Source organism: Echinops telfairi, unplaced genomic scaffold, assembly GCF_000313985.2.
Source record: "Echinops telfairi isolate 266 unplaced genomic scaffold, ASM31398v2 ScPeMD7_7469;HRSCAF=8507_1, whole genome shotgun sequence".
In the NCBI taxonomy this organism is placed as follows: domain Eukaryota; kingdom Metazoa; phylum Chordata; class Mammalia; order Afrosoricida; family Tenrecidae; genus Echinops; species Echinops telfairi.
In genome coordinates, this window is record NW_022111373.1 from 147012368 (window position 1) to 147025179 (window position 12812).

Sequence of the window (12812 nt, forward strand, 5' to 3'; positions counted from 1 at the left end):
ACCTTGCTTGCTGAAAGTGAGGAGGACTTAAAGCACCTGCTGAAGAAGATCAAAGACTGCAGCCTTCAGTGTGAATTACAACTCAATGTAAAGAAGAACAAAATCCTCGCCACTAATGCAATATGCAATGTGACGATCAATGGACAAGATTGAAAAAGGATTTCATCTTGCTTTAATCTACAATCAGGGCTCATGGAAGCAGCAATCAGATAAAATAAAAGAGAACTGGATCCGTTAAATCTGATGCACAAAACCACGGTATAGTGTTCAAAAGCAAGGGTATGACTTTTAAAACTAACATACACCTGACCCAAGTCAGGGTATTTTTCAATTGCCTTTGAAATTTGACATGCATTTGAAAGTTGAACATTGAATAATGAAGACTGAAGATGAATCCATGCATTTGAAGTATGGCGCTTGCAAAGAATGTTGACAGTCCTACGGACTGCCCACAGAACTAACAACTTTGTCTCACAAGTAGAGCCAGAATGTTCCTTGGAAGCAAGGATGACAAGACTGCATGTTGTGCTCTTTGGACAATTTGTCACGGGAAACAAGTCCGTGGAGAAGGGTATCAGGTTCAGTAAGGAGTAGTAAAAGAGACGAGGACCATTGATCATATGCTTGACAGAGTGGCCACAACAAGGGGCGCAAATGTAACAGATTGTTGGGATCGTGAGAACAGATCAACACCCTGTTGTATTGTACATGGTGTCTCTGTGCATCTGAGCTAATGCTAAGACAACTAACAACAAGCAGTGTGTCCCATCACCCCTGTCAGTTCCCTGTGGTTTGTGTGCTCTGACTCCTTGTTACCTCCACATTTATTTGGCTTTGAGGTTCCAGGGTGAAAATCCATCTTCTTGTCTACAGTCCTCTGGTTAAGTTGCCAAGTCGTCTTAGAGTTCAGACCCTGCTCACAATTGGGTTTTGTTTAGTATTTCTCTTCATCCAACTCCATGCATGTCTACTCATACTATCAGGGCTGCCCTGAATCCACCCCAGAAACCCAGACGCGCTTCCACCCAACTCTCAGCACACAATGTATGAGTGATTTGGCACACATGCATGCTAAAGAAAAAAAGTGTAGCATGCAGACTTGTTGTTGATAGATATCATCAGTGAGTTCTAATTCAGAATACCCTTGTTTATAACAGAAGGAAACATTACCGGGTCCGGTGTCATCCTCACCACCATTGGCATGTCAGGGTCGATTGTTGCAGCCATTGTGTCATTCAAACTCATTTTCTTCTTTGTCCACTTTTTCACTGAGCTTCTACTTTACCAAGTGCAATGTCCTTCTGTAGAAACAGGCCTTTCGTTGATTATTGATTTGCTTCTCGTATAGCACACGGTGGTGGTTCCGGGTGGGATTTGGAAAGAAATCTAAAGTTTCCATGAGTGTCTAGTGCTTGGGGATGTTTATCTAAGGATCTGACACTTGCTGAGAGGACAAACTCATCTTCCCCACATTGCTTCACAGCACTGAGACCTCTGGAGTCACAACTCAACCTTGGTTATTATTTTTTCTATGGAATCAGGTCCTCTCCCATCTTGCATCTGCTACCATGCCATTCTCCACACTCCCCAAGTGGGAACTGTACCGCCAGCCTACTTAATTTCCTGTCTCTGGAAATAAAGTCCCTTGTAACTCCTCAACAGAGATCCTCATCAGTCCACCTGACACAGCAAGAGTCTAATTCCTGTAACTCTCTAGGAGGAGAAAAAAAGCCTCCTTTCAGGAAATCACAATTCTCCTTAGAATGATAAATGATCCCATCTGGTCCTGGAAGTCCTCATTGTCTTACCTGGTAACACTGACGTCAGTGCTCCAGGATTTGTACACCTCAACCTCTAATGCACCTCTGTGATGTGTTCTCCCTGTGGTTTGAAAAACTGAACTTCCCCTGAGGGAATATATGGTGACTAAGCCACCAGGAAGCAAGAGGGTTCTTCTAAAATTAAGTGTGGTCATCTCAATGAGCATTTAGATCCACCTACAGGGGATGGAAAGATATGAACTCCATTAGACAATTATTCAATAGATACAGTTGTGCACGATATATGATCCTCATATATGACCCTAGTATTTCCCATGCATGAGAGCAACACAGTCAGAATTTCCCTCGGCATTTGATCTATAGGGCATTCCATAGGCACACCTTGTACTACGCTTCCCAGCGAGTATTCAAATTTTAAAAATGGAATGTTTGTGGCAACCCTGCCTTGAGCAAGTCTGTTGGTGCCATTTGTTTCAACAGCCTTTGCTCCCTATACCCAGGCATCAGATTTTGGTAGTTCTGGAAATATCACCAAACTTTGCCTCATGTTATTGCACACCCACAGTTCCCTGTGACCTGCTTTACTGGGATATATAGGCTGCACTGTGATGGTCTGCAACTGAGCCCACAATGTCCCCAAGGTCTCTGTAGCAAGATCTCTGTACCTTTGGAAAAGGTTTCTGCTGGGGAGCTAGAGGGTGGGCACAGACCGTTATTTTCGGTGGTCTTATTTTCTGTCATCCACCGCAGATATGGGTGTGCTAGTATTCACGGTGCCTGCAACAATGGGTTCACACCTAAAATGTGTGGGACTACTCTGGGATCAGGTTAAAAATGCATAAATGATAGGGTGTTACATTTTTAACCTCACTACATCTGCCATTATTGACTTCAGAAGGCTCTGTGTGTGACAGCAATGTTCAGAGGGGAGTCACCAGAGGACCCGAGGGGAGAGTATGTGTGATACTATGATCACAATTGGGTACTTTTGAACTGGCTCATAAGCAGCCCTTGGTGACCCAGGCTGCGTGCGATAGACTACTGCCCTCTAGACTCTTTCCGTTGGAGTACAGAGTCCTTGAACCATCCTTAAGAGCCCACACCAGGAGGATTCGGTGTGGAGACCCCACTAAGCGAACTGGGCTTTATCTCAAACTAACCTGCAGCAGAATGAAGGAATTGCCATTCTCCTGGGACGGAAATGCCTCGGAGTGAGAAGAAGCAGATGACTGCCCCCAGTTTAACTCTCAGAGCTGTCTCCTCTCATATCTTACCTTCTTATCACAGTCTGGCTTCTCTTATTCCACCTCCTTAATAACAAAGAACCCCCCTAACTGGTCCCCCCTTGGCACACGTTGTCAGCAGAGACCAGTCCCTGGAGGAGGACATCCTGCTTGGTCAATGACAAAGAGGATCTCCTTCAGCCAGATGGATTGACTCGGTGGCGGTAACCGTGGCTCCAGCACAGCGACCGTTGTGCGGAGGACGCAGAGCAGGGCCTGGTTGCCCTCTTTTGTACCGGGGTCATTCTCAGCAGAATTCAGCTTGGTAAGCACCCAGCAACACAGCACGTGTGCCGTTCTTGAGGACAGGAATCAGGGTTCCATCTCTAGTTCGTTCTATCCCGGAGGGCAATGGAAAAAGCTTGGCCGGTGCACTGGTTCTAGGTCTTCTCACACCTGCCTCACCGCGGACCCTCCTGCACCAGGTGTCTGTTTATATTCTCCGTGATTTAGTGTGTGCCCTCACCTGCTCCGTCCCTGCCTGAGTGACTGGCCATACCCTGTCTGTGTCCCCTGAGATGACGGTAGACTCCAAATAACAAGGGCATGTAAACAGAGGCTGGTAACGCAAAGTAATTCACTTTTCTCCCCTGAAAAAGATGATCAGTGGGTTTTGTATAATTTTCATTGGATTTTTGGAGAGCGCATGTTTACTGCAAATGCAAAGTTTCACCTTGAAACTAGTACCCCTCAGACTAGGGATTAATCAGGATGCAATTGTTTGCATGCCAAGCAACAGGCTACTTTCAGGGCCTACTGTTTGCATGACTCTTGTCTCCTTCTTCTCCTTGGTCTCCAAGACCCAGCGGGTGTCATTCTGCTGTGCGTAAGGCCCCCGTACATTGGCATTGACTCAACAGGAGGTAAGGAGAAGAACACATTTTCAAGAAGGGAGCGCCAAGGTCACAAGGTGTGCAGCGCACAGTGTTTTGTTCCAACATGGAGCAGTGGCACGGACGTCAGAGAAGACGGAGAGACTGGGAAGCAGGCCCTCCTTACAATACAGAACCCTCGGGGTCAGCAGGGCATACCCTGGTAGGAAGAGAAGGCATTTTATGAGCTTTGTGGGGGTGGGGGAAGCAAAGGTAACTTGGCACTTGACCTCTGAACCTCCAAGGCCCCTACACCAGGTGTTGCATAAGAGTGATTTAGGCAGCAGAAGTAAGCTAATGATCAGCAAGAGTGTACTCATATCCAGCCTCACAAAAGAGCATCTACAGCCCAAGCCCTTAAAACTCTGGTCATGTGATGTCCCTAGTCCAATGCTGCAAGTACTTACCTGATGGTACCCAGTCAAAGCAGGCTGAGCTCCACGTAAGCCCAAACTGCCCCGTGGCTGGGAAAGAAGGTGGTGGTTTGGAGAACCAGGTTTGCAGCTATCGTTTGCAATGTGGCCTTCCACGTGAATTTCCAGGACCAGCAGGGTGTTCAATGCACGGTCCCCGATGACCACTGCGCTTCCGGCACTCCATTTTGACAAACTGCACTGCCCCCACTGCCTTCTGTGCTGGAAACAAGTGCCCTGTCCCCAGCCACCCTCTGCGCTGGCACCAGCGACTTCCTCCATGTCACCAACACCCATACTGTCTGCAGGTAGCGTCCCGTGCTCTTGGTTGGCACATGTCATAAACCTATACAGGATGCCCTGCCTTGCAAAGAATCTCCTTTGGGGTTCCTGCCAAAGCATGCCAGCTTCCTCTAGTTTCTCCTTTTCTCCCCGCATCCGCCCCCCCCTCCGCCCCCCACCGCACCCCAGCTTTCCTTGTTTGTTTTGTTTGCCTTTTGTAGGAAAAAAAATCTTTTTGTAGGATTCTATTTTTTTTCTCCCTTCTTTTCTTTGCTTTCTTTTTTCCCACTTAGGTTTTTCTTTACTGTTTCATTCTGTTTTCTTTCTTTCTTTCTCCCCAGTTTACTTTACAGTGCTTATTTTTCCCCTTCCACCTTTCTCTTCCTTGTTTTCTTGTTTAGTTTGGACATTTTCTCGTTTCTCTCCACTTTTATTACTGAAGAGCCCTAGGGCGTAGTGGTTCCATGTTGGGCTGCTACCCCAAAGGTCAGCAGTTCAAAAGCACCAGCTGCTCCATGGGAGGAAAATGAGGCTTTCTATTCCTGTCAAGAGCAGCAGTCTCAGAAACCCACAGGGGCAGTTCTACTCTGTCCCAAAGTGTGGCCCAAAGTGCGGCTATGGGTTGAAATCAACTTCATGTCAGCGAGTTTCAATTTTCCAATATTTTTTTTTTCTTGTTCTGGTTTCTGTTTGCTTTCTTTTGTATCCCACCCCCCTTTACCCTGTCCTGGTCCCACTATGATTTACACAGCATCAAGGGCCCCAGGGTACAACCATTTCTATCTCCTGTGTGGTCCCACCCATTGTGTAGGGTCACCACCTTATCAATGACAGATAGCAGCCAACATCAGCCAGCCCAGTCATACTGCACTACCCACTGCCTCTCAACTGCCAACGAGCTGATGCCAACTCCTACCGCCCTACAGGATAGGGTGGAACAGCCCCTCTGATTTTCTGGGACTGCAACTGTTTATGGGAGAAGAAAGCCCTGTCTTTCTCCCAAGGAGCAGCTGGTAATTTTGAACTGTTCACCTTGTAGTTAGCAGCCCAATGCATAACCACTAAACCACCAGGGCTCCTCTCAACTACACAAGCAACAAGCTGAGAATTGTGTACACATTCACGTTCTCTCTCCTGCCCTCTAAAAGACAGGTAGTGTGTTCCTAAGAACGCATCAACCCTTGTCACCAATTAAATGAAACTAAACAGCTCAATGCCTTGAAGACAACAGACAAGCTCAGTTCATTCAAAGAAACCAGACAGGCTGGTTCTAAAGAGTGGTCACAAACAGAAGATCTTTCGAAGAAGTGCCGTTGGGACTATGGAGAATGAATTCAAAAGGACCATTTTGGGGTTCTTTGGGGATGAGGTTGGTGATCGCAAAAATAGCAAACAAGAAGGACGAGTGCAGCGACCAACCATGGGTGGCCTGTTCTGACCAATGAAAGTGTCCACTCGTTTGCCCAAGGCAGAGGACGCCAAAGGGAACTGGAGTTGTAGCATCTGTGTCCAGAAATCCATCATCACCACGCCTAGACCCTGTGGACTGGACTCCCGAGGAAAGTTACTGCCCACAAAGCCGGTCCTCGCTCTGAGGCACGTAGGCCTGATCTGGTTTCCAACATTTTCTGTATTTTGTCTGTGTGTTCATACTGTCATCATTCTCACATGTGTTGTGTCATTGGGGTCCGCAGCTTGAATTTTGGTTAGGCTTTTCTGTTTTTCAGTTTATAGAACTCAGGATTAATGGACCTGTAGGGACAGCAAGTGGAATATGGGTTTTGGTGTGTGGGTGTGGGTGTGGTGGCGGGGTGTACAGTGGTTTGGGGGAGGGACGGGTGTACAGTCGTTTGGGGAGGGACGGGGATTTAAAAGGGAGCTGATGTCAAGGAGTTCAGGAAGGAAAATAATGTTTTGAAATTGTGGTAGGAATCGTACAATACTGCTTGATGTGATTGAACTAAGGAATGATATGATATCTGTATGAACTCCCAATAAAATGTTATTTTGGGGGGAAAAATGCATATGTCCTTATAGCCATTACTATGAAATGTACCTTTACTCTCCTGTTCAGAATTTATTCTCTTTTGGCAATTTTATCAAATGCTACCTGGATGAAAGGGGGGGAAAAAGGACTTGACTGAGGCATCCCCTACAAACCTTTCCATTATTTTTTAAAAAAGAGAGATGTCTTTCTCTTGAAATAAAGATGATAAACCCAAGAACTAATTCAATAGAAATTTCACATTCCGTTGAATCAGGAATCCTCAAGAGCATATCTTCTGTTTTATTGTATTCAATTAACCACCCACCTCAAGCCAAGCTAGCCACACAGGTTGCCCTTTCTACGGCAGTTTCTCAGGATTCAGTAGTGGGAGGGAGCTGGAAGGGAGCAGTAAATAGCGACATACTGAGACTGGAGAATCATCTTCAAGTAAAACTTGATATAGAACAAAAGGCAGACTTCTTCCCTCTCCTTCTTCACCTTGGAAGAGTTCCAAAGTGAATTGTTTTATCAATCTGCATGTTCTATGAAGAGCCGTGGTACAAAGCCAAGGCAGGGCAGGGCCAAGGCAGAAGATTAGGAACAACAGATTCAAATATGAGACATTTATCACATGGAAAAAGATAAGGAACAAAGACAGCACATTATTCAAAACAAATACATTTTCCCCTACACATTTCACACAAGAGCTTTGCTTTTTGGTTTGTTTTCTATTATGAGCCCGGCTCAGTAATTTGACTAAATAAAAACAAAACACCATCATCAACATCAGTGTCAAAAGTAATAAAAAATAAATTTTATCAATCAAGCCATCTGCTGATTAATAACTATGTAAACATCCCACCTATTTAATTTTCAACACAAAGAATTTAATCGGTGCTCACACTCAATACTCCATGGCAGCATGATTTCATGGTCCTCTTCCACATTAGCAGGACTCTATTGGTGGTGTCTTGGGACCTTTCTGCTCGTGAGTGAGCCTATAAATAGAGATCCTCCTCATTGCCTGAAATCCCGTAAGAAACATGTAAGACCCTGATCCCCAGAGCGAGCTCATTTGCAAGACAATTGTCAGAGCATGCGAACTCTCTATAAGTGGCTGAAAACAACAAACAAGGGAACATACACACATGTACTTACACACAAACACGAAACAAAAAACCATAGGTCTTTTTTCTTGCCCATGAGCTAAGAATGTTTGTTGTTATTTTATTTTTCAGATTTTTAAATGTCTGGGAGCACGGGCTTGAATGAATATTATTTTGTGAATATTATTAATTATTTACATCATTTATTATGTAATATTATATGAAATTAAAATGTCAATATCCATCAATAAAGTTTTATTGTAACACACAACACGTACTTGTTTCTACATGTCCAGGACTGCTTTCAAAGGAGCCCTGGGGTTGCACTGAGCTGCTACCCACAAGATCAACAGTTCAAACCCACTCAGTGTTTTGTAGGAGAAGGATGAGGCTGTGTGCTGCCAGAATGATGTCATCCAGTAACCCCATGCAGGGCTGCTCTGATTCAGAATCGACTCAATGACCTTGGGTTTGGGTTGTTTGCTTAGGGCTGCCTTCATGCTACAAGGGTGGATTGAGTAGGTGGAGCAGAGGTCATATGACCCAGGAAGCTGAATCTGTTGTCTGGAACTTTCAAGACCATATTTACCATCCCTGTGTGTTCCTGACTTAGGGATGGAACTAAAGGAAGAGAGGATGAGATACTTCTACTTCCTGTGCCGTCACCTCTGGCTAGTGCATAGAGACGGAGAATTCAGCAGGATGGGCCATGGGCCATGACACGTGAGTAGAAAGCCAGGAGATGGAAAATCTGCCACACAGGTCAAGGGGGGCAGGTGCTCCTTATTTTCCACAGCGTTTGACACCACTTTCAATAGAAATCTAGACCCACCATGCCAGACCTTGTTGAGTCAGGGCACCAAGCGAATATTCTTCTCATCTAAGAATGCTAGGACTCCTTGAACTTTTACACCTGCGATTCCTTTCTATGTGAGAACTCTGTAAGAGGTATGTGCTGTCAGGAACATCTCCAATTCATTATGCATTCGATTTTTTGATTAATTTCTGGTCATTGGGTGTTCAGAACTCTTTTACTGTTGCCAAATTGTTGCTGACCTCACAACTGCATATGGGGTCATGACCTACAGTTAAAGAAGCTGTAAATCAAGGGTTACAGAGGCAGGCCCCAGCACAGAGCTGGGCTATGGCGATGCAAAAGAGGGCTGTCTAGTTAGAATGAGAGCTGTGGTATGGCCATGCATGCTGGTAGAAGACACCTTCATGAAAGAGCGATTAGCCAGAATTAGGAGGTAAAGCACAAGTTATAAGAGGCTGATATTGCAAAAATGTCCTTGAGGATTTACACTGAGAGTACAGCAAGGTCATGGAATCCAGATTGCTGCAGGCAGATGTGATTGTCATTTCATCTACATTAAGCCAGGTTGTCTAGAGAAACGAATCTAGTGGTGCTCACATATGTATAAGAAAGAGCTTTGTACCAGACAGTCATTATATATCATGATGACATCCCATCCCAGTCCAGCTCAAATCCGTAAATCAGATGCTGGTCCTTACGTTCCTCTTCAGATTCACATAGCTGCAGCCTGGTGAGCCTGGTGACGCAGAGAGATGTACTGGAAGCAGAAAGTTCACACTCTGGTAGGTGCAATGTCATGGCAGAAACATAGCAGCAAGCCAACTGCTCTCAGGGTCAGGCTACCCACCTGCCCCACCCCATCCACCTCTACCCCTCACACACACACAAACCCAGATGCAGGTGCAGAGTCCCAGGGAAGTAAAGCAAAGTGGCAGAGAGAAAGATCACGTTTATTCATCTTATTTTTATAGAAAAGACTTATGATATGAAAGGGCTGTCTTCAGGCTGCTACTTGCTTGACAGTCCGGTTGGCATGATTGTTAACTACCGCCGGAATCCCACCAGAAAAAGGTTCTGACTCCCCTGGTGGACCCTGAGCTCCGTCAAGGGCTATGGGGAGACTGAGAACCATGGTGGCTGCACAGCATGGCAGATGCCTCAATGTTACAGAGTTGTACTTGCAGAAGACATGGAAATGGCAAATATTTTAGTCAGTATGTTTTTACCACTACAGAAGTGAGAACAGGAATCCCAGGCAAGACAGAAAGGAAGGAAGGATATCAATGGAAGGTGACTTCACCCACCAGTGCTGCTCTTGGACGAGGAATGGGAACAAGGCGGCCTCTGCCCACATGATTCTCTTAGATTCATGGAGAACCAGGATCCAGAACTCAGCATCAGGAGCCAACCAAGTAGGAGAGATGATTAATCAGGCATAAAAAGGTACAATCCCACCAGCGCTTCCCAATTGCTTCATCAAAGGGGCCCCGGCCATAGTTCAGGAGAGTGGACCTGAACTAGTTCAGGAGAGTGGATTCCTTGTCAGCTACACTCTGTCCCACATGCGAGGGACTTAGGGAGTTGATATTCTGTTTATCTCCAAGGCTTAATTGGGAACGTGTGTGGACAAGAAATGTTCAACCAGCTTGTGTAAGGCGGGAATGTCAGCCAGAGAATGACACTTTTTATGACCCCAACTATTCTTTCTTATCATGACAATTAGTGCTTGGTGGGGACCTGGAACATTGACCCTATCACTTCCAACACTGCTTAGTTCCCCTTCCTGACATGTTGCCCTTCTGTGTGGTTGGTGGCAGACACTGGCAGTTCCAGGACCCAATGCCAGGACTCAGAAGTGGGAACTCCGGTGGGAGACGATGTCTCCTTGGTTGTTTACGGGACAGGAGCACTGGGCTAATTTGTCCTTTTCACTCAGACGTCCCTCCTCCCACCAATTGCCCTAGACTCCATCTTCCTTTTTTTTCTTCTTTTTCTCTTTTTTGGGACTCCGTCTTTCCTGATTCCAAGACAGCAGTGTTTCCATTGCATACAAAGTGCCCAGACCCATTGGTGTCCAGCATTGAGGTAGGTGTCATGAAAATGTTCCTAAAAAATGCTGGACTTCAACCTGCCCTTGCCCTAATCTCAAGATCTGGCAATGCCAGGGTGAGGGTCAGCCAGTGGAGGATGTACAGGGGCTTTGCATTCAGATGCTTGCAGAGAACACATGGTCCAGCGAAGGGCACATCTCTGCCAGGGGCTTGGAAAGACATTCACACCAAGCCAACTTGTTATCCTGGCGGTCTCATGTGCATCACAGTGGAACTGAGCTCCATCGGCTGTTTATTACCCGACCCTTCAGAAGTAGATCACCAGGAAGTTTTCCCGAGACACCTCTCGTTGGACTGCAGCTTCTAACCTTTTCGTTAGCCATCAAATGCATCAAACACTTGAGTCACCCAAGAAGCCCATCTCGGCAACCAGGATGTGCCAAAGCCCAGACCCAGAAGACAAAAACAAACCCTCTGCTTCCTCCTCATTTCAGACGCATGGTGAGCCCATCCTGTCACAATGCAGGACTTGCCCATAGAGATTTCTTGGCTGGACTATTTTTAAAATTAGTTTGGTTGGCATATCTTCATGTACCATATGATTGAATCATTCAATCATATTAAGAAGATCTGTGCAGTCGTCCCCACCATCAAGTTGAGAACACTTCTTTTCGTATGCATCCTCGTGAGCTCCTCATTCCCCCAATCTCCCCTACCAAGCCCCTCGGTAATTACTGTCTCTATAGATTTTCCGATCCTACATTTCCTAAAAAAAAATTCATACAAAACACAACAGGAAGCAAACAAAAACAACAACAACCAAAAGTAAAACCTCAAGGTAATGAGTAGACAAAACATTGAAAACATCAATGAAAAGAAAGCAAAGAATATTAAAAATGGAAACAACTTCAAAATGGGTCAAAAGGGAGATCAAATGCTAAAGTGTCACATTTTAACATAAATATATCTGCCATAATTGACTTTACAATGCTCTCTGTCTGATAATTAAGCTATTCACATCCACAGACTAGGATCAAGGTGGGATTCACTGGAGGCTTAATCTATGTGTGAACCCTGCAAATGGATTTTGGGAATCCACTGTCATCCATAGCCTTCCATAAACCAGATGGTCATGATTTAAGCTTGGATACCATCCCCTTCTTTAAATTTGGATTTGTATTGTTCACAATCCTTGGATCACACAGCTCGTGTGCTTCTACCATGTAGATTTATTTGACGCCTCACTTTGATGAAGATAAGTTTTGGTTGTAATCTTTATGGCAGCAGATTACAGGTATCATCTTCTAACCATGAACCTTCATGGTAATTTTCCAAGCCTCACTAAAAAAAACAAAAACACAAAAAATCTTACTGACACTGGGTCTATCCAGACTCACAGAGAACCTACAGGACAGGGCAGAACTCAATTATTCCCTGGAGTTCGTTTCTACTGTGATAACACATGGGGCTGCCTTGATAAAGATAAGTTGGCTGAATAGAGAGGTCTGAGGGGCCGGCCCCAATCCCAACTACGTGGACAGCACCCCTCCCCACAGAAGAATTCACTTCAGAGGACAGCACTGAAACTACAGCTCAGGGAGAGGGGCATGTCTGATCAGAGCACACGGGAGCGAATGAAGTGGGAGGGAGAAAGAGTGGAGCACATCCTGGCCCACCAAGCTCTGAGGAAAATATTCCTGCTCAGAGCATCCAATGCACAGAGAGGACCATAGGGTCGGCCCCACTGCAAGGCACGACGCCTTTCATTGACCCATAGCCCTATGGGGGCCAACACTGGAGAGACAGTGCAGGAATTGTGCTAGATCTGACCCCACCACACTAAGGCAAAAGGCATGAAGGGCATGCAACAGAACAGCAAGGGGAGGAGAGCAATGAAGTCCCCAGAGAATACCAAAAATAGACTTTGGAACCAGGGTGTTGCACCCCATCTGATTAGACCCGAAAACACTCCTAAAGGTCAACAAACAGACCCTCAACTATTTATAGGCTTTTCATTTTTGTGTCCTTGTTTTTTTTGTTGTTGTTTTGTTTTGCTCTGTCTTGTTTTGATGCATATTATAATCTCTGCAGGTCTATCTATATAAGATAAGTGGGATAAACAATCTGGAGGAGAAAATAAGGGGACCAACGAGTCTGGGGGGACATGGGAGAGGGGGAGGTGGGGGAAAGGAAGTGGGTGTTAACAAACCCAGGGACAAG